The following is a 22,312-nucleotide window of genomic DNA, read 5'->3' as shown; positions in this document are numbered from 1 at the left end:
GGAGAAAAGCCAATGTAGCACCAATATTTTAAAAGGGCCCAAAATACATCCCTGGGAATAAAAGACCAGTTCGCCTAACATCAATAGTATGCAAGCTGTTGGAGGGGATGATAAGGGACTATATACAAGATTTTGGTAATGGAAACGGTATCATTAGCAATATTGAGCATGAATTCATGAAGAATCTTTCTTGCCAAACCAGTCTATTAACCTTCTATGAAAAGGTGAGTTGCCATCTAGATAAAGAAAGGACCGTAGATGTGGTGTATCTGGATTTTGCAAAAGCATTTGACACAGTTCCCCATAAACATTTACTGTACAAAATAAGATCCGTTGGCATGGACCATAGGGTGAGTACATGGATTGAAAACTGGCTACAAGGGCGAGCTCAGACAGTGGTGATAAATGGGGAATACTCAGGGGTGAGTAGTGGGGTCCCACAGGGTTCTGTGCTGGGATTAATCCTATTTAATTTGTTCATAAACATGGCAAATGAGGTTTAATGAGGTTTAATGAGGTTTAATGTAGAAACATGTAAAATAATGCATTTCAGTGGCAAAAATATGAATGCAATCTATACACTAGGGGGAGAAACTCTGGTGGGAATCTAGGATGGAAAAGGATCTGGGGCTTCTAGTAGATGATAGGCTCAGCAATAGCACGCAATGCCAAGCTGCTGCTAACAAAGCAAACAGAATATTGGCATGCATTAAAAAAGGGATTAACTCCAGGGATAAAGTGATAATTAATTAATAATTCTCCCACTCTGCAAGACTCTGGTCTGGTCGCACCTGGAGTATGCTGTCCAATTCTTGGCACCAGTCCTCAGGAAGGATGTACTAGAAATGGAGCGAGTACAAAGAAGGGTAACAAAGCTAATAAAGGGACTGGAGGATATTAGTTATGAAGAAAGGTTGGGAGAACTTAACTTATTCTCTCTGGAGAAGAGACGCTTGAGGTGACCCCACAATAGGCATACAACTATTTCACAGAAGGCAGTTTAACAAGACACGCGACCACATATTAAAATTAGAAGAAGAGGTTTAACCTTAAACTCCGCAGAGGGTTCTTTACTGTAAGCGTGGCAAGGGTGTGGAATTCCCTTCCACAGACGGTGGTCTCAGCGGGGGGCATCGATAGTTTCAAAAGACGATTAGATAAGCACCTGGGCAACACTGACATATATATAATATTTTCAACCTCACCTACTATGTAACTATGTATGTAGCTGCATGAGTGGGATTGACCCAGAAGCACCACTCTGCTGGCATTATCTATTGCTGTATGACATCAGTACTGGAACTTATATGGCCTATTAATGTTTCCACATCATAGACCTTCCTTGGCTTATTGATAGGCTACTTAATAGTTCCCAGAGTCCTCTCTGAATTCTTATTGAAGGACTAACTATGCCTTCTTTTTTACCCTCTTTCATTATCTCTCTGCCTTCAGTTGGAGGGGGTGGAAGGCATTTACCACCCACTTTCTACCGGCTACTGGTGAATGCCCGCTATGTGGATCCAAAGTTATGATTTGTTCATATGACCTGGATTATATGCAATGACTCGTTTGGCTGTATTGTATATTTGGTTGCTTATCACATTGTAATGGTTACCTGGTTCTGATTTTCCATAAGGCATGTTTGCTGATGTTCCTGCCTGGGCAATAATATAGGTTATTGTGTTATATCTTTTACCTCCCTGTAGTATCTCACTCCTGTTACTGTTTCTATTATATCTGTTCTTATTTTGGGATTTGTAATTTTATTCCATGGACCACTATTAGCTCCTTTCTAACATGTCATCCTGCTGTTGTGTTAGACTCTAGGGGAATGGGAATTTCTGAATACTTGACCCGGCTCATAGACCCCCCTCTATCTCTAGGGTGCTGTGTCTTGCTTTACTTCACGTTCTGGACAACTCCAGATATTACTAGCAAGCTTTGTTTGAACCCTTCTAGAGATCACACATTTTCCTACTTTCAGCCCCTGTTATTGTAGAACATGAACAACCTTTTACTGAAGATGAACTTAAGTTTACAATTTCTGCAATGAAATATGGCCCAGGCCCAAATGGGTTTACCTCTCATTTATAAAAATATTTTTTGTATGTTTTGATACCATTCCTTGCAAAAATTGTTAATGCTATTTCATATGATAACCCCTATCCCCCCCCCCCCCACCCAAGGCCCTTGAGGCCCACATCATAGACCTTCCTAAACCATGTAAGGATACCACAATATTTGGCAATTATGGACCGATATATTGACTAGTATATTCCAAACTCGTTATAAACTGACTCCAACCTTCTATTTCAGGCTTTTTTCACTTGGATCAGGTGGGCTTTACTCCGGATCAAGACACCTGTGACAAAACTATTAAAACAAAATCCCTCATAGAACATTCCCAGAAAATAATATCCTTGTCTGCCCTATATCTGTTGTAGCACAAAAAGGTGTTTTATAGCAAGGTTTCGCAACCCGTGGTACGCGTACCCCTGGGGGTATGTGCAACAAGGGCAGGAGGTACACTGCCTGTGCCACTGTGCAGGCCGATCTGATGCCAAGTAAAAAGCTGCATTAATGTAGGGGTGTCTTGCTGTATACAGCAGCTACACACTTTTATATTTGCAGATAGTGATGGCCGAACGGTTCGCCCGGCGGTCGTTTCGCGGCGAATTTCCGACATTCGCGGTCCGCACGTTCGAACGCCTTTTTCCGTCGTTCGCCGCGGCGGACTTACGTGTTTAATGTATACAAGAACTTTAACCTTTGGTGACACGTTTATCATGTGATACAGGACAGCCAATTGAGACATGACAGCACATGGACACTTGTACATTCCCCCTAACCTATAAATACACCCGATCCGGTGGCCATTTTACATTCTTTCTTCTGTTACGATAGGGACAGGTTCCTGTGTGGAGTAGGGAGAGATAAACCACTAGCTATTTGGTACACAAAAGTTCTTTTCAGGACTGGTATAGGTGTTAGGTGTTGATAGGTTTGCTGTGCTGCTGATTCTTGCAGCAGCCTGAGTGTCTTTTGTTAGTTTAGAGAAAGGGAAAGGACGGTGTATGCTACAGGGACAGCCAGATTAGTCTTTCATCATCATCATCATCATCATCATCATTAGCTGTTACTATCAAGGTCCACAAAAGAGCTGTTCCAGTAACCACTAATCGTTCTCTTTTTTTGCCAATTTGTATAGGGACAGGAAGGAAGCAGTGTTGTCAGGCAGTGAGGGTAATTTTAAAGACTTGCTGTTATTATTAGTTCCACAAAGGTTCTTTTCAGGACTGGTATCAGTGGTACAGTAATAGGCTTGTACATGTATAATATTCTTTCTTCCAAATATAGAAAGGATATTATACTTGACTGCTGCCCTTCTGCTGCAGTCTGCTAAACATTCACAACTCACTTGTTCCACAAAAGTTCTTATAAGGACTGGTAACTTGGTATAGGGTGCTACGGTACATAGGCTTGAGTGCGGTACAGTCTGCTGTTCTGTAAGGACCGCTATCGGTCCACAATAGATAGGGTTGACGTGCACCACTGCTGACCGCTGCCCTATACTGCAGCAGTCCTTCAGCGGTATAGGGACTGACGTACAGTCTGCTAATCACTAACACACAACCTGCTTGTTCCACAAAAGTTCTTATAAGGACTGGTAACTTGGTATAGGGTGCTACGGTACATAGGCTTGAGTGCGGTACAGTCTGCTGTTCTGTAAGGACCGCTATCGGTCCACAATAGATAGGGTTGACGTGCACCACTGCTGACCGCTGCCCTATACTGCAGCAGTCCTTCAGCGGTATAGGGACTGAGGTACAGTCTGCTAAACACTAATACACAACCTGCTTGGTCCACAAAAGTTCTTATAAGGACTGGTAACTTGGTATAGGGTGCTACGGTACATAGGCTTGAGTGCGGTACAGTCTGCTGTTCTGTAAGGACCGCTATCGGTCCACAATAGATAGGGTTGACGTGCACCACTGCTGACCGCTGCCCTATACTGCAGCAGTCCTTCAGCGGTATAGGGACTGACGTACAGTCTGCTAAACACTAATACACAACCTGCTTGGTCCACAAAAGTTCTTATAAGGACTGGTAACTTGGTATAGGGTGCTACGGTACATAGGCTTGAGTGCGGTACAGTCTGCTGTTCTGTAAGGACCGCTATCGGTCCACAATAGATAGGGTTGACGTGCACCACTGCTGACCGCTGCCCTATACTGCAGCAGTCCTTCAGCGGTATAGGGACTGAGGTACAGTCTGCTAAACACTAATACACAACCTGCTTGGTCCACAAAAGTTCTTATAAGGACTGGTAACTTGGTATAGGGTGCTACGGTACATAGGCTTGAGTGCGGTACAGTCTGCTGTTCTGTAAGGACCGCTATCGGTCCACAATAGATAGGGTTGACGTGCACCACTGCTGACCGCTGCCCTATACTGCAGCAGTCCTTCAGCGGTATAGGGACTGACGTACAGTCTGCTAAACACTAATACACAACCTGCTTGGTCCACAAAAGTTCTTATAAGGACTGGTAACTTGGTATAGGGTGCTACGGTACATAGGCTTGAGTGCGGTACAGTCTTCTGTTCTGTAAGGACCGCTATCGGTCCACAATAGATAGGGTTGACGTGCACCACTGCTGACCGCTGCCCTATACTGCAGCAGTCCTTCAGCGGTATAGGGACTGACGTACAGTCTGCTAAACACTAATACACAACCTGCTTGGTCCACAAAAGTTCTTATAAGGACTGGTAACTTGGTATAGGGTGCTACGGTACATAGGCTTGAGTGCGGTACAGTCTGCTGTTCTGTAAGGACCGCTATAGGTCCACAATAGATAGGGTTGACGTGCACCACTGCTGACCGCTCACCTATACTGCAGCAGTCCTTCAGCGGTATAGGGACTGACGTACAGTCTGCTAAACACTAATACACAACCTGCTTGGTCCACAAAAGTTCTTATAAGGACTGGTAACTTGGTATAGGGTGCTACGGTACATAGGCTTGAGTGCGGTACAGTCTGCTGTTCTGTAAGGACCGCTATCGGTCCACAATAGATAGGGTTGACGTGCACCACTGCTGACCGCTGCCCTATACTGCAGCAGTCCTTCAGCGGTATAGGGACTGACGTACAGTCTGCTAAACACTAATACACAACCTGCTTGGTCCACAAAAGTTCTTATAAGGACTGGTAACTTGGTATAGGGTGCTACGGTACATAGGCTTGAGTGCGGTACAGTCTGCTGTTCTGTAAGGACCGCTATAGGTCCACAATAGATAGGGTTGACGTGCACCACTGCTGACCGCTCACCTATACTGCAGCAGTCCTTCAGCGGTATAGGGACTAAGAGTTTTGTCACAGGGTCATTTAAAAAATGACATGCAGAGGAAGAGGCAGGCCCTTCCGCAGGGGTGGTAGGGGTAGGGCAGGAGCAACAGGCTTGAGCCAAAGTGGGAAGTTGCAGAAGGTGCGTTCAATTACTTTAAAGGATGCACCAGACTTGGTTGAGTGGCTCGCTCAGCCTTACTCTTCTGCACCCTCCTCATCCTCTCGATCTGCACCCTCTTCTTCACTCTCTGCTATGTGCACCCCCAAAGACACTACCACCAACAACACGACCACCACCACCACCACCACATACCTTCCGCTTGAGTCACTGGAATTATTTTCCGATCCATATCAAGAGGACATTTCTGATGCGCAGCCACTCTTGGTATTGGATCAGGAAGAGGAGGTAGCAACAAGCGCTACTCAGCAGTCTGACGCCAGTACCCAGATCAGCCCAAGGAGGAGGTTGGTCCCCGGTGTTGCTGCCTACTCCGAGATCTCTACTTATAGCGGTGGGGAAGGTGACGTTGATGATGACGTGTCTAGTGATGTCACGTGGGTGCCCACAAGAGAGGAAGAGGAGGGGAGTTCAGAGGGAGATATGGACCAGCAGATAGGGAGGAGAAGCAGCAATGACTTACATTGCACAGCAGGGACAAAGCAGACTGCAAATGTATCAGGAGCGAGTCATCGACCATGTACGGTCACATCTGGCGCTCCCAGGACACCGGCACATGGCTCCGCAGTGTGGGCTTTTTTTAACGTGTCCGCTGCTGACAATAGCGTTGCCATCTGCAATCTTTGCAGTCAACGCGTTAGTCGCGGTAAGCCCAATACTCACCTAGGGACGACCGCCTTAAGAAGGCACATGAGCAGCCATCACCGAGCCCAGTGGGAGCAACGGAACACACAAAGCCACACTGCAGGCTCTCACCGTCCAGCCTCGTCTTCTACTTCTCCTTCTCCTCTCTCCTCACAATTGTCCTCCACTCCACCTTCCATCACGCCAAGCTCACATTTTTCTGCAAAAAGGCAGGCTTCCGTGGGCCTAATGTTTGAGCGTAAAAAAATGATGATGCCGGATAACCCTCTTGCCCAACGGTTGGCGGCTGGCTTGTCAGAACTCATAGCCCGCCAACTACTGCCATATAAACTGGTGGACTCGGAGGCCTTTCGCAAATTTGTGGCCATTGGAACACCACAATGGAAGGTCCCAGGAAGGAAGTATTTCTCAGAGAAGGGCATCCCAGAGCTATATGGCCATGTTCAGCGGCAAGTGAATGTATCTCTGGCACACAGTGTCGGTGCCAAGATACATCTGACCACAGACACGTGGTCTAGCAAACACGGGCAGGGAAGGTATATCAGTTTTACTGCCCACTGGGTGAACCTTCTGACGGCCGTCAAGCATGTAACCCGTGGCACCCGTGTAGATTTGGTTTTACCGCCACGGATTGCATGCAGGCCTGACTCTTCTTCTCCTCCTCCTACTCCATCCTCCTCCCTCTCCTCCTCAGCTGCCTCCTCCTTTTCCGCTGCTAGCGTCTCTTCCACTGCACCGCCCAAGCTCCCCAGAACCTATTCCACATGCCAGGTGAGACGTTGCCATGCCGTGCTGCGTCTGTTGTGCCTGGAAGCAAAGAGCCACACTGGCCCGGCACTCCTTTCAGCTTTGCGTTCACAGGCAGATGAGTGGCTAACACCGCTCAATTTGACAGTTGGTAAAGTGGTGTGTGACAACGGTGCCAATCTGCTTAGCGCATTGAAACAGGGCAAAATCACGCACGTGCCGTGCATGGCACACGTCTTAAACTTGGTCGTGCAGCGATTCCTTGTCAAATACCCTGGGGTCCAGGACATCTTGCGGCAGGCAAGGAAAATCTCGGCCCATTTCAGAAGATCTTACACGGCCATGGCTCGCCTTGCTGACATTCAGCGGCGACACCATCTGCCGGTCAGACGTCTTATTTGCGATTGCCCGACGCGATGGAACTCAACCTTCTATATGCTTGATAGGCTGCTCCAGCAGAAACGTGCAGTTAACGTCTACCTGTATGAACTCTGCGAAAGAAACGGTTCTGGGGAGCTGGGTTTTTTTTCACCGCGCCAGTGGCTGCTCATGCGCGACACATGCAGACTTCTGCGGCCATTTGAGGAGATCACCAAACTGGTCAGTCGCAGCCATGGCGCCATCAGTGACATGGTACCTTATGCCTTCTTTCTGGAGCGTGCATTGCGTCGTGTCATTGATCAGGCTGTGGAGGAGCAGGAGCGGGAAGATGAGGAAGTCGCAATGCTGGATGAATTCCCAGGGGGGGCTACTCTATCTGAGACAAGTCAACAACAGGAGTCTGATGAGGAGTCAGAGGAGGATGGTGCCGGGGCGGATGAGCAGGAGCAAGAAGAGCATGCTTTAAACCTTTCTGGGATCCCTGTTGTGCGTGGATGGGGAGAGGAGAATGAAGAGGACGACATTATCCTGGATGATGAGCAGGAGCCAGGCCACCACACCGCTTCCACTTTAGTGCAAATGGGGGCCTTCATGCTCCAGTGTTTTAATAGGGACCCCCGTATAAAAAGCATGAGGGTCAAGGACCAGTACTGGGTGGCAACGTACTTAGACCCCCGGTACAAACACAAAATGGCGGAAATGTTACCGCCGTCGCAGAGGGCTGTCAGAATGCAGCACTTCCAGGCCTTGCTTCGAGAAATGCTGCATTCTGCTTTTGCGTGCGCTGGCAGAGGAGCAATTCCCACTCCCAGAGAAGGATTTGCGGGTACCAATCCAACAGCGCCTGCAAGAAGAGGCCGGTTTGAAGATGTGTTGGTGACTTCGGATATGAGGTCATTCTTTCAGCCGACCCATCGACAGGTGTCATCCGGATCCAGCATCAGGGAACGCCTAGACCGTCAGGTGTCCGACTACATTGGGTTAACGGCCGATGTGGACGCTCTGAGGAGTGATGAACCCCTAGACTACTGGGTGGGCAGGCTTGACCTCTGGCCAGAGCTTGCCCAATTTGCAATCGAACTGTTGGCTTGCCCCTCATCCAGTGTCCTGTCCGAAAGGACGTTCAGCGCAGCAGGGGGGATTGTGACCGATAAGCGTACTCGCCTAGCTCACCACAGTGTTAACTACCTCACATTTCTAAAAATGAATGAGGCATGGATCTCGGAGGAATTCAACACATGTGACCAGTAGACCATGTATATGTCTATAAACTATTTTTTTAATCAAGCACACAGACCTTCTTAATTCATTTGGCTCACTTCCTTGACCCAAAAAAGCACACCGTACTATATGCCCCTACCCTCCTCTTTGAAGAGGTTGAGCGGTGTCATATTTCTACTGGGGCTGCTTATGATATCCCTGTGCTGTGCTGACTTCCTCCTGGGGGTTCTTATTATGAAGGGATCACACTATCCCTGTGCTGTGCTGACTTCCTCCTGGGGGTTCTTATTATGAGGGGATCACACCATCCCTGTGCTGTGCTGACTTCCTCCTGGGGCTGCTTACGGTGCTGCTGTCAGTGCTGTATGTCACGGTGCTGCTGTCAGCGCTGTATGTCACGGTGCTGCTGTCAGCGCTGTATGTCACGGTGCTGCTGTCAGCGCTGTATGTCACGGTGCTGCTGTCAGCGCTGTATGTCACGGTGCTGCTGTCAGCGCTGTATGTCACGGTGCTGCTGTCAGCGCTGTATGTCACGGTGCTGCTGTCAGCGCTGTATGTCACGGTGCTGCTGTCAGCGCTGTATGTCACGGTGCTGCTGTCAGCGCTGTATGTCACGGTGCTGCTGTCAGCGCTGTATGTCACGGTGCTGCTGTCAGCGCTGTATGTCACGGTGCTGCTGTCAGTGCTCTGTATTACGGTGCTGCTGTCAGATGCCTCTGTCACGGTGCATGTGTCATTCCGGTATGTCACGCTGCTGGTGATCATCTCCTGCACCCTCTTCTTTGCCTACCCTGGTCCCTGACCTTCCCTCTCCTCCATTGCCTTCATTAGCTCCATAGTCCTGAATTGTTAGAACAATTTCCCAAATAAAATAAAAATGCTTGTAGTTATCGATCCCAAATTCACCTCATACATGTATTATGTCATTGTCCAGATGGTGGGACTACGTTTTACCCCCTAATAATTACCACGTGGCCGCAAATTCGACATGAAGGTTTGCAAAGTTCGCCTCCCATTGAAGTCAATGGGGCCCGCGGCGAACGTTCTGTTTCGCGAACGTTTGGGTCCGTTCGCATTTCGCGTTCGCGAAACGTCCCGTCGGAAGTTCGTCCATCACTATTTGCAGAGCTGCCTGCACCCGGCAGTGTTACTCACACAGACACTTCCCTGTCAGGCAGAATGATCTCTGCCTGACAGGAGCTTCCTAGACACCACCCGGCATGATGTCATTCAGAGGCTGGGAGCGCAGGAAGGAAGAGGAGTGCCGCCGCTGTTACCTGCTTCGAGCGTCCACTGTTATAGACAAGTGAGTGAGCAGAGGCTGATAACATTGCTGACTGTATTGCTGTGTCTTATCTGTGTGCTCCTACTGCAGTGCTTAACTTTTTTTTTAAGTGGGGGGTTTAGTTAATCTACAATGCTATTTGTAATATGTAGCATGGAGGGAGTAATGTATTGCCATTGGTCACTGATGCATTGGTGACCAGTGTCAATTAATTAACCCCTTTGTGCTGCATTAGTGGCAGTGGCAGTGTTAATTAACCCCTTTATGATGCAGCATTAAGGGGTTAATAAACATGGACACTAGCATTCTATGGACACCAATAGGCTGCACTTATGGGCACTGAATGGGCTGAGCTGATGGTCACTAATCCGGCTGCATTGATGGACACTGGTGAGGCTGCATTGATGGGCATTGGTGAGGCTGCATTGATGGGCACTGATTAGGCTGCATTTATGGGGACTGGTGAAGCTGCATTCTTGGACGCTGGTGAGGCTGCATTTGATGGACACTGGTGAGGCTGCATTTGATGGACACTGGTGAGGCTACATTTGATGGACACTGGTGAGGCTGCATTTATGGGCACTGGTGAGGCTGTATTTATGGACACTGGCGAGGCTGCGTTGATGGGCACTAGTGAGGCTACATTGATGAGCACTGGTGAGGCTACATTGATGGGCACTGGTGAGGCTACATTGATGGGCACTGGTGAGGCTGCATTGGATGGACACTGGTGAGGCCAATAACATTGCTGACTGTACTGCCGTGTCTTATCTGTGTACTCCTACTGCAGTGCTTAACTTTTTTTAATGTATATGGGATTGTATGATATTATTATTTTAAATTTTTTTGTGGTTGAATGGTAACACAGAAATCATCACGAACAGATACTGACTTTACACACACACACACAGAAACCATACTTCTGTTCCATACATTATTACAGAATTTGGAGAGTCTGGCTATATAAGCAATGTTAAGGTAAATTATGAGAAGGCCAAGGCTCTAAAAATCTTTTTACCCCTTCCTATATTGTATGTTTTTAGCTATATAAATATCCGACCTCCCTTTCCCCTCTCCCTCTTCTCTTATGGGGTATACCCTTTTCTTACTTCCTGAATTTACCTCTCTTCTTCTTGTTGAAATGGAGGCTTGCATTCCTCATTTAGCATAGTTGACATTGCTTTGTGAGGTCTAGTGAGCAGGATTCTTGTTGTTTAGCATTGATCTTGGTATTTCTACCCAAGCATTGTAGTCATATATCTAGCTAGAGGTGGAGCCCCCTATAGGTATTTTATTCTTTGCTTTAAAGTTATCTGGGACTATGTTTGTTGATCTCCCTGCACAAATATATATGTTTCATGGTGACTGCCTACAGACCTCTTGTAATGTAAACCTTTGTGTATTTTGTAATGTGTATATGGTTTGTTCCACTGTTCTCTTTTTGTACCTTTCTGTATCTTTAAAAATATTATTGAACAAAGGATACCTAACCTAACAAGTTAGTTCCAACTACTCTGTTACAACTGCACAATAATGAAAATTAAAATATTCACTGCAGTAGTAACATGCAACACATTAAAAATAATATGTTAATGCATTGATTAAGAGATTTATCACTATATTTTATCTGTGCAGCTTGGCTATTCAATACATTGTGAATTGAACTGTGAGAGTGGGTTGGTGAACATAAAATTAGGATTTATTTCTGGAAAGACATATCTTCTAATTGTTAGATTTTTCAGCCCACTAGCTGTGAATGAACTGACATTGTCAGCTATCCAAGCAGATGTTAAGCCTTAAAGTTTTAGTTATTTTTTCCTTGTGAATATAAAAAACATATAAGACATATGACATGTAATAGGGATGCAATTATATAGCATAGCATGCTGCATTATAGAGGATCAGCTGCTTGTGCTCCTTGGTTCATATTATTTTTAATTAGCAAAAAAATATTCATTCATGAAAAGGTAAATTTAGGCTAAGTGGTTCTTGATCTCTACTGTACATATCCTGCAATGGAATTTATTGCTGGCCATTCAAACTAGTACTAGTAATAGTTTAATTGTACATGTATCATTTGGTCAAAGATGAAGTGATCATAAAGGAACAAAGAGTGTATGCTTTTTGTGAAGGCTGAGCCATACTGGAGAAACAGGAGCTGAACATAAACTACTGGAAGAAAGGACAGAGCAGGATCTAATCTAGATAATATAGGGTAAGGGGACATAGAGGCGGAAAATGGCAACTGTTGGTGGACCTGGTGTTAAAGAGTAGATAGATTGTAAGCAGAGAAGCCCTTCAGTGGTCACGGCTCCCCTGGTACCCGGTGCCGCTGCTTCTGTGTTGACTTTGTCCTCTTTCTGGGTTATTATTCTTTTGATTGGCTGGGGAGGGAAGCCGGAAGCAAATGGTGAGTGCTGATTAGCTGGTAGCTGGTAGGGTCGGAGAGTTCGGGCGCAGTGTTCTGCACCCAGAGGATAACAGAAACAGGCCAATTGGGGCCTCAGACTCTGGTCATGTGCTTGTGAGGGGTTGACAGACCTGATGGTCCGGTGCCCTGTACAGTGCATGGCCACACACATGAAGCGAGTATTGTGCGGGTTGGGGGGGGTGTTTGCCCCTGCACCCCTTGTGGACAGGCCACCACTGGCTAGAAAAATTATGTCTTCATTGCTCGCTTTGCAGTCTACGAATTACCATTTTATTTGTTACATGTTATATTAGCAGCATATAGGCAATAGTCTTCAAATGCAAAAACATTTGAGAGAATTGAGAGAATTGATCACCACATTTCAAACTATACACTATAATATATAATCGTAATAAGTAAAACAATTTACCATTGGCAATGAGAAGTAATACATTTTCAGTCATCACAAATTAAAATATTTCACCATATTTAGCAGAGAGCACACAGACTGCCATTAATATTTAAATTTGCTTTTTATTTCCTGTCCACTATCTTTTGAAATTCTTCCAAATTAGTAACAAGCTTAAATTAATGCAATATAACAATAAACAATATGCAAAATACCAGTCTTTTTCTTTAGAAATACGGAAATATTAATAGAGGAAATAGTTTCCTCTAGAATTTCACACTGACAGTGTATTATGAGATAGCTTGTACACCCAGATTATTTTGATATTTCATGCACTATTCATGTCTATGTGCTCGGACTGTATGTTATCCTTTTGATAATTTCCTGAATTTCTATATTTTATCATTGACCAGCATGTTTTAATTTTCATATAACCTAAATTATGAATTTGTAAACTTTTTGACTTTTTAAATTTGTAAATCTAGCTTTTTAGAAGGAAAAAGAGCCCAGATTTGTCCATTCACCAAACAATCATGCTAAACCAGTTCAAACAAAGTGGTTCTTTCATGCACCATTGCAGCATGCAGCATACCTTAGTGACTGTTAAAGTGGTTCTAAAGGCAGAAGGTTTTTTTATCTTAATGTATTTTATGCATTAAGGTAGAAAAGCTTCAGTGTGCTGCCTCAGTCGCATTAATACTTACCTAAGCCCCATTTCGATCCAGCGATCTTGCACGAGAGCCTCGGCTGTCCAGGACTCCCCTGCTTGATTGGCTCAGGCTGTAGATTAAAGTCAGTGAGACAATAAGGAGAAAGAGGAGGCGGGGCTGAGCCGTGTCTGAATGGACACACAGAGCAGTAGCTCGGCTCCGGTGCCCCCAAAACAAGCTGCTTGCTATGGGGGCAGGAGGGAGGGGCCAGGAATGCCAACGAGGGACCTGAAAAGAGGGGGATCTGGGCTGCTCTGTGCAAAACCACTGCACAGAGCAAGTAAGTATAACATGTTTCTTATTTTTAAACAAAACAAAAAAACAAGCATTTAATATGACTTTAACTTTATAAAATAAATTAAAAAAATTTTTTTTTAAATGTTCAAGATGGGGTGGAGTTGAGTTTTACACTAAAATGGTTGTCATGTTTTTTTTTCTTTTCAACAAAAGTATTTTTTTAAGTAGAAAGAAAAACTAGTAAATGTCTTCCAAAAGAATTCCCCGACCCCAACATGCAAGGACATGCATTAAAAATTGCAATATTTGTTGTTTTTTTTTAAACAGAAGGCATCGTCACATGACAAAATTGAAACACCACTGGTTCAAGTTATAATTTAAGGATTCCCTTTTGTGGAGCTGGCCAAATGTCCTTCTAGAACTCATGGATAATTATATAGGTGCAAACAAAAATATATAGTGGTTTATTCATTTATATAATGTTTCAGGCAGTTTTTTATCGTTGTCAGATATTAACACCATTCTTCCACTTCTACTTCTTAAATCAGGAAAAAAAATATTGCATATAATATTTCTTACAACTTGCAGGCAGAAGTAGATGAGAAGTAAAAGCAGCAGATTTATGGGAAATTAATTACATTAAATTGATCTGTAGAGCAGGGAGATTACAAAGCCGTTTAAGATCAGCACCTGCAGGCTATTGAGGGTATTCACAGAACTTAATCACACTGGTTAAAATGCCCTCAGGTTTGGCAGCCACATGGTGGCTGATATTAGTATATAAGGAATATTCATTTTTATGATTTAATGTCTACCTAACTAAATAAAATATTCAAAACACTAGGTATACTTTACTGGGTAAAAGGCAAATATAGGTACGGTATGTTAAGGAATACCTTGCAGGGAGTTCGGCAATTTGTAGCCTCTAATATCCATGTTTGCTTGGCATATAATAAATTACAAACTTGCAGGTGGTATAGCTTGTATACGTTTGTTTGCTGGTTAGGCTGCCTAGCTAAGCCATTTTGTAGCTTTGTTTTCTATGCAAGGTATGCTAGTCAAACCATCAATCCCTTTCAAGAAAAAAAAAAAATCAATGCCTTATCATAACAATGTTCTCTAAAGGGAGTCTGCGGTTAAGAAAGAGTTCTTGGACAATCCACTTATGATATCAAGTCAAATGTTTCCACAGGGCTATCATTGTCTGGATTAATACAAGGAAAAAGTCTTACAAAATCTCCCTGGGTGCAGTTACTTTTAATAATCATCTGCAATATCCAGGCACAGAGCAACATTGAGATCTACTGGCACCATGGAGCTTTCTACTATAAAGTCAAATAACAAAACTAAAGATTTTCAGCTGCTAATTATTCAATGTTAATATAAAATGTAAAAAGTGAAAACTATTTTTGCATGAGTTTGTTCTACAGGACCTTGGTCTACTTTTTGATCTGACAGCTTTTCTTTAAAAATCAAGTTCTAATATTCTACAATAACAACATATCTATAGTTCAGCATGGCAAATACTTTGTTTTAATTATAAAACTTTTTTGTAACCAAGATCATCAGGATTTCCTTTACACATTTTCCTAAATTGAATTGAATTGATCACGATCTGTGTCCTTAATTTTGTCATTTCACACAAGTGCAATTAGCCATGACATACCTTTCATTTTTTATCATAGTTTTTATCATGCGATATATATGTAAATGAGCCTGTGGAATCTGTGGATTGACAGTTTGAGACATTTTGTCATAGACAAATTGCATTTGCTTAATTGTACTGTGAATTTGACTGACTTGACTTTAATCTGTGAAAATACTTCTGCATTGTCAAATGACAATCTCGGCTATAAAATATTTTGTCAACTTTGCAAGTTACATAATGATATTTTTAATATAGTCTGTTCAATGTTATTAAAGATTGGGGATGGTGATGACCCTTAACCACTTAAGGACCAGAGGGGGAGAGCAACGGGGGCGGGACTTTAAATGAGGTGCGAAATTGCAAAAGAATAAACTGGTGAACACTTGGGAAAAATTTTTCCCAAGTGTTCACCAGTTTATTCTATTGCAATTTCGCACCTCATTTAAAGTCCCGCCCCCGTTGCTCTCCCCTTTTGTCCAATGCAGGGATGGAAATACTTGACCTTACCAGGCCAAGTTTTCATATAAAGTCCCAAGGGATGGAAACAGATGGCCTTACCAGGCCACACTTTCATTTAAAGTCCCTAAACCTCTTTCGTCTTTACCACTTAAGGACCAGGCCTATTTTTCAAACTTAGTGTTTACAAGTTAAAATCATTTTTTTTTTTGCTAGAAAATTACTTAGAAACCCCAAACATAGTAGATGAGGTTGAGAAAAGTCCTTCAAGTCCAACCTATGAGACTATGAGACCACGGAGACCATCATTATATATATATTTTTTCAGACACCCTAGAGGATAAAATGGCGGTCGTTGCAATACTTTGTCAAATTGTATTTGCACAGCGGTATTACAAACGCATTTTTTTGGGGGGAAAAAAATATATTTTTTAATTTAAAAAAAGTAAATTTAGCTCATTTTTTTCTGTGCGGTGAAAGATGATGCTACGCTGAGTAAATTGATACTTCATGCTTCAAAATTGCTCCTGCTTATGGAATGGCGATAAACTTTGACATTTAAAAATCTCCATAGTCGACGCTTAAAATGTTTTACAGATTACCAGTTTTGAGCTACATAGGGGTTCCTGTGCTAGAATTATTGCTCTCTCCATCTCCGTTCCTCCAAGGGCATAGAGTTGAGTGGGAGCCATCATGCCCTCACTCGACTTCCTGCCCATCAGGTCACCAGACCGGATGGTCTCCGCCACTTCCAACGGCTCCGGTAAGCTGCGGAGATGCCCGGAACACAGCGGGAGGGGGGTTACCTCTCCTGCCACCCATAAAAGTGATCTCGCAGTGAGTCTGCCGTGGGGACCACTTTTAGAAAGCTGCCATAACAATGGCATTTAACACCGGGGGGGGGGGGGGGGGTGTTAAAAATCAAAAATCAACTTTGGCAATTTCCAAGGCTAACAAACAAAGGACAAGGAGACCTGGGCATTGCTACATGTACCAATAATTTGTTTTATTAAAAATACCATAAAATGTAGCATAGATCAGGGAGAGGAAACTTCTTTCTATGTTACTATGCAGGCAACATGAGAAAAAACATAATTTTTTTTCATGATTATGATATATCTTTAAGTTTTATGTGGTATTATGGAACTGTATGATTTTCTGTATGATTTTCACAGCTTTCAACTGTATGATTTTGACAACGCCAGGGCCACTGTATTGTGTCACTGACTGTGGTATTAAATATTTTTCATGTATTATTGATTTTTATAGTTAGATTGGTCTAAATCAGCCTTTCTCAACCTTTTCAGCACAGAGGAACCCTTGAAATAGTTCTCCGGTCTAAGGGAACCCCTGCTATAAATATGAAATCTACAACTCATGATACATTAGTGTGATGGTCAGTGGGAAGAATGGTCCTTACACTTGTGGTCATTGGGAAGAATTACCCTAGCAACCTCTGGAGGAATCCAGGGTTCCATGGAACCCTGGTTTAGAATCACTGGTCTAAATACTGTACAGTACCATAATCTGAATAATTTCAACTTAAAAAAGGATTTTGAGGTAGTTTTGACTACCTACTGACTACCTTTTGACCTGTTATTAATCCAACTGGATAAAAGTTCAGCTGTAAAAGGCCTGGCTTGACCAGTGAAAGTGCCTGGGTGCGGAGAAGCTAAGAATGGGCCTATGTTTCAGGGACCAGAAGGTTTATTTGATGTCTTTCTGGAGGTAGTGAAGCATCAAGATTGTTGCCTGTATAGAACATCATGAGGGGAAACATTGCTACTGAAGGATGTATTGCAGAGAAGGGTATAAGCTGTTGCCAATGGACATTGTAGAAAGTCAGTTTCTCATTCAAAGGTTCTTGCCTTTCTAGATGGTGTTCTATAATGTAAAGAAAACAGATTGCCAATTTCTGCTAAACTAGTGTCTGAATGGATCAGTATTTTGATAATGATCAGAACTATACTAGTGACCCCATTAGTATAGTGTCCCCGATTACTGCCAGTACTTGCATTTTATGACTGATCGTGCCATTGTCTTTTATTCAAAACGGAGGTTCACACAAAAATGGAACCTTCACTTTTCAGAACTTTTAATATATTTTTTTGAGGTGGACCTCCTCTTTAAGGACAGTGATTGTATGAACACATTTTATTATCACATAGTTGTTTTGCTTCTTTTTAAATCATAATGATAACAGTAATCACCCAAAATGGCCCTGATCAAAAGTTTACATACCCAGGCCTTGGTACAGACACACAAGGTGGCACACACAGGTAAAATGTCAATAATTAGACTTTATTAGTCTGCATCTTATCTACCTTTGTAATTACACTAAAGTAGGGTAAAATTACTTTGTGTGGTTTCTGCTCCCCAGTTGGGGGATTGATACACCCTACTAGGGGATCCCATGTTGGTATGACTCCCCTCTTAGTTTATCTTGGATCCAGGGTAGAAATGTCTGTTGGTATTATGTTTCGGTGGAGCTGCTGGATCTTGAGTGTTCTCACTTGTTTAATTCTGCTCCCTGTGTTGACTTCGTGCTGTTACCAATGGCTGTATGTTGTTGCTATAATTATTCACAACTGTACGATTCTTTATGTTTGTATACAGCTGTTCTTTATACTCTAATAAAATATTTGAAAAGAAAATGTCAATAATTAGTTCATTTCCCACATCAGTGGCTTTTTAAATTGCAGTTAGTATTTGTGTATAAATTGTCAATGAGTTTGTTAGCTCTCGTGTGGATACAATAAGCAGGCTAGATACTGAGCCATGGGGAGCAGAAAAGAACTGTCAAAAGACCTGCATAACAAGGTAATGGAAGGTTTAAAAGATGAAAAAGGGATATAAAAAGATATCCAAAGCCGAAGTAACTTCAGCAGGACATATACCAAAATTGGAATGATACAGAAAAGATTGGCATGGCCCCTACACAAGGATGAAACACAAATTGGTGAGGCGTTCCATATTTTTTAATGCCTATATCTGAGATGCACTCTGTTATTGGGTTTCTGGTGAAGGCCCCCTTACTCCACATACTCCTTCGCTATTGTGTGTACCCATATGGGGAACCATGGGTGTCGTCAAACCTTTCTACCTCTCCGGATGTATTTGTCTACTGTTGTCGCTCAATATTTTCTTACCTGTATTCTAGCGTGGGTTGTCAGCGCCCAGGGCAAGGCAAGTAATTTGCGCCCCCCCCCCCCCCAACTTGAGGACTTTTGGCACTCCCTGAGTCCCTTCCCTTCCTATAATAGTACTGAGCAGCCTGATTCCTACACTGACCTACCTGACCACTACACTAACCTACCTGATTTATCTACTGGCCACTACACTGACCTACCTGTCCACTACCCTGACCACTCCACTACACTGTCCACTACACTGTCCACTACACTACACTGCCCACTACACTACACTGACCATTACACTACACTGACCACTACAGTGAGAAACCATTGCCCGTCTAGGCTCGGAGGAAAGGGGTTCTCCCCTGAAATGTGTCAGCCATTGTGTTGGGGTATCGGTCATTTACTTGACATCAGATCCGGGCCTGTTGATGTTCGGTGAGGTGGACCCTGCTGTATTGATTATGCCTTTTATAAATACTCGTTTGTGAGCCATTTTGGTATATGTTTGGTTTTGAATAAAGCTCTGTCTATGGTAATGCACTATATCAGTGCGCCCTCCTTTTTTGTTTTGTTTTCTCCAGCGTTGAATACCCATTATTCTGAGGAGGGCTGCAAAACTTTTAGACACTACCTTATGAAACTGTCGGTATCACACATTGAAGATCCAGACACCAGAGCGCAGGAGAAGTCATTTATTTTTTTGTACACTACACTACACTGACCACTACACTACACTGACAACTACACTACATTACACTGTCCACTACACTACACTGTCCACTACATTACACTGACCACTACAATACACTATCCACTACACTATACTGTCCACTACACTATACTGTCCACTACACTATACTGACCACTACACTATACTGACCACTACACTGACCATTACACTACACTGTCCACTACACTACACTGACCACTACACTACACTGACCACTACACCACAAGTGCCTTCCTACAGTATTACTGACCAGCCTGATTCCTACACTGACCACTACAGTACACTGTCCACTACACTACATGGGCCACTACACTACACTAATCATTACATAAATAAAAAAGTTTTTCCTTTCATAGGTTTCGCACTTTTTTATTCATTCCTGATTTACACAAACTTGCTAGACAGCAGAACCAGACTGGTGCCCTGACATTTCTCTATTGCACTTAAATAACACAGATAGGCCTTGCTTTCTCCTATCAGTTTATTCCTTGTTAGCACATGAACCAGACCCCTAATGGATGGGAGGATCCCACACTGTTTTTTTTTCTATTGTTTGACATTCATATCAGACGTTTATCAAGGTTAAGGAGGAACCCTACATATTTTTTTTCTTTTTTGTGTGGAGCTGCACATTAACATCTATACCAGACCTTCAAATAGGATAAGGATCTGGTATGTATTGTTGGTGGAAACTCCATGGCATTTTTTTTGTGGGGTCCCCAGATGACCCTTCTAGATATGGGTCTGGAATAGCTGAAGGGATTCCTTGGCCACTTGTTTGTACAGAGCAAAGCATCTGGGAATTTAATGGCATTTAATGGCAATTGTAATAGATGTTTTTCCTTTGTAAATGTCAGTTTTACTGTAAAGACATGAGACATGTGAGACATGCTACATAATTTTTTTTACTGCTGGTAAGAATTGGCATTTGTCACCTCTGTGAACACCTGGTGTGCATGGATAGCCTCTGTGGGTGTGCGGTGGACAGCAGGGTTTCCCTCACTGCAGTATCTCTGGGGGACAGCAGAAATCAGCCTCATGTGACCTGTTATTGATTTTATGGATTCCCGTTTGCATAATTTAAGTGTATTTAAGCATCAGCCTATCTAATTGCTGTCAATATTATATATTTGATATTTGCATTTTACTCATTGTTATAATTACAGTACATTATAGATTTATATGATTTACCCCCTTTTCCTGAATAAGGACTTTCTTTTCCGAAATACATTGGGATCTGCCTAATAATTTTACCCAGACTGACCAAGGTTCTTTTGGTGTATCTCAGATTAGCAGGGTATATGCATTACTGTATGGTGCAATGTTGTACTTGTATGTCATCTTTTGTGATATTTTGAATCTTTTTGACCTACTGGTCCTTTTATAATAATTATAATAAAGATTGGCATTTGCTTTTTCTGTATATAGGGTTGACTCTGCCTATGAAGTTCTTGGGGGGTTTATGTTTCTTTTTTGTGTTCATTACTTTGGGATTTTGGCAGGATATTATGTTTTAAACATATCACTTAACTCTAATCTAGTGTCAGGAAGATCCTTCTCACAGGCGTCCGAGCGGCGTAAGTCGCAGGAGATCTTCTGTGCAGTTTCAAGAGCGTTACCGCGATCAGTGGTGCGCGCGGGAGCACGCACGCGGGTGCGCGCACGGCCGTTTGACGCAATTGGCGGCAATAGCGCTATTTAAACTGGATCCTTGCTTCACTGCCTTGCTGCCTGATCAACAGCGTTCCCGTGTTTCCTGGTAACCTGTATCTGAACCTGAACCTGCATCCGTATCCTGATCCGTATTGAACCCGGCCTGTTCCCGACTCTGCTCTTTGCTGCCTGCCCCCCGACTTTGGCTTTGTACCCGACTACTCTTCTGGATTCCGTTTCTGTACCTGATCTGCTTGCCTGTGCCTGACCTGGACTGTTACACCATCCGTCATCTGTAAGTTGCCTGTTCACCGCTGCTGTACTACAGGACACCTCCCAGTCTTCCACCATACCCGGCTGTTACTCCCTCTGCGCTTGTTGCCTTCTACCTCTTGCTGCAGACTACTGGACTCTTCCCACTTCCCGCAGTATCCCGTTTGCACCTGCATCCGCTGTCGGACTACAGAACCCCTCCCGTTGTTCGCTGTACCCTGCGATCACTTGCATCCCGTTGCCGGACTACAGGAATCATTCTGCTGTCTGCTGAACCTTACCTTTGCCTGCATTCCGCTACTGGACTACAATACACCTCCACCATCAACGGTCTGCTGCTTCTTACATCTACCATCCAGTCAGGCACTTGTGCCCCTCTGTGCTCCCGAGCCCCTGTCATCACCACCAGGGTCTCTTGAGTCAGAGGTCTACGAGAAGCCACTCCCTGCACTCCGGGCTCTGCCTTAAGGTATGTGACAGTATCAGGCAGCCATGTCTGAGCCCACGCAGGGAGATTCTGCTATGGATGATTTATGCCGTCATCTTGCTGGACTTACCCAGGCTGTTAAATCTCTACAAGAAGGCTATTCCCGGTTGGAGGAGCGTGTCCAGGTCTTATCTGCGCCATCAGTGGTTATGATGCCCCCTGAGCCCAAGGTCCCAACTCCGGAGAGGTTTTCGGGAAATCGCAGCAAGTATAGAGCTTTTCGCAATGCCTGTGAACTATTTTTTGCACTTCAACCCAGAACTTTCTCTCTTGAATCCACTAAGGTGGGTTTTGTCATTTCCCTCCTACTGGGTGAGCCCCAGGCATGGGCCCACCGCCTTTTGGAGCAAAAGGATACAT

The 22,312-nt window shown here is 43.8% G+C and overlaps 1 non-coding gene across 1 annotated transcript; it reads left to right on the top strand.

Annotated features, from left to right (window-relative positions):
- The first annotated feature begins 18,547 nt into the window (after nucleotides 1-18,547).
- On the top strand, nucleotides 18,548-18,651 carry LOC143986244 (U6 spliceosomal RNA). The gene has a single exon (XR_013276457.1). It is a non-coding gene; the product is annotated as a U6 spliceosomal RNA (small nuclear RNA).
- The last annotated feature ends 3,661 nt before the right edge of the window (nucleotides 18,652-22,312 follow it).

This window comes from Lithobates pipiens, unplaced genomic scaffold (assembly GCF_037356315.1).
Source record: "Lithobates pipiens isolate NorthernLeopardFrog02 unplaced genomic scaffold, aLitPip1_a1.2 Scaffold_16, whole genome shotgun sequence".
Taxonomy (NCBI): domain Eukaryota; kingdom Metazoa; phylum Chordata; class Amphibia; order Anura; family Ranidae; genus Lithobates; species Lithobates pipiens.
Note: the sequence above shows the minus strand (reverse complement) of the source record. Positions and strands in the feature narration are given on the sequence as shown.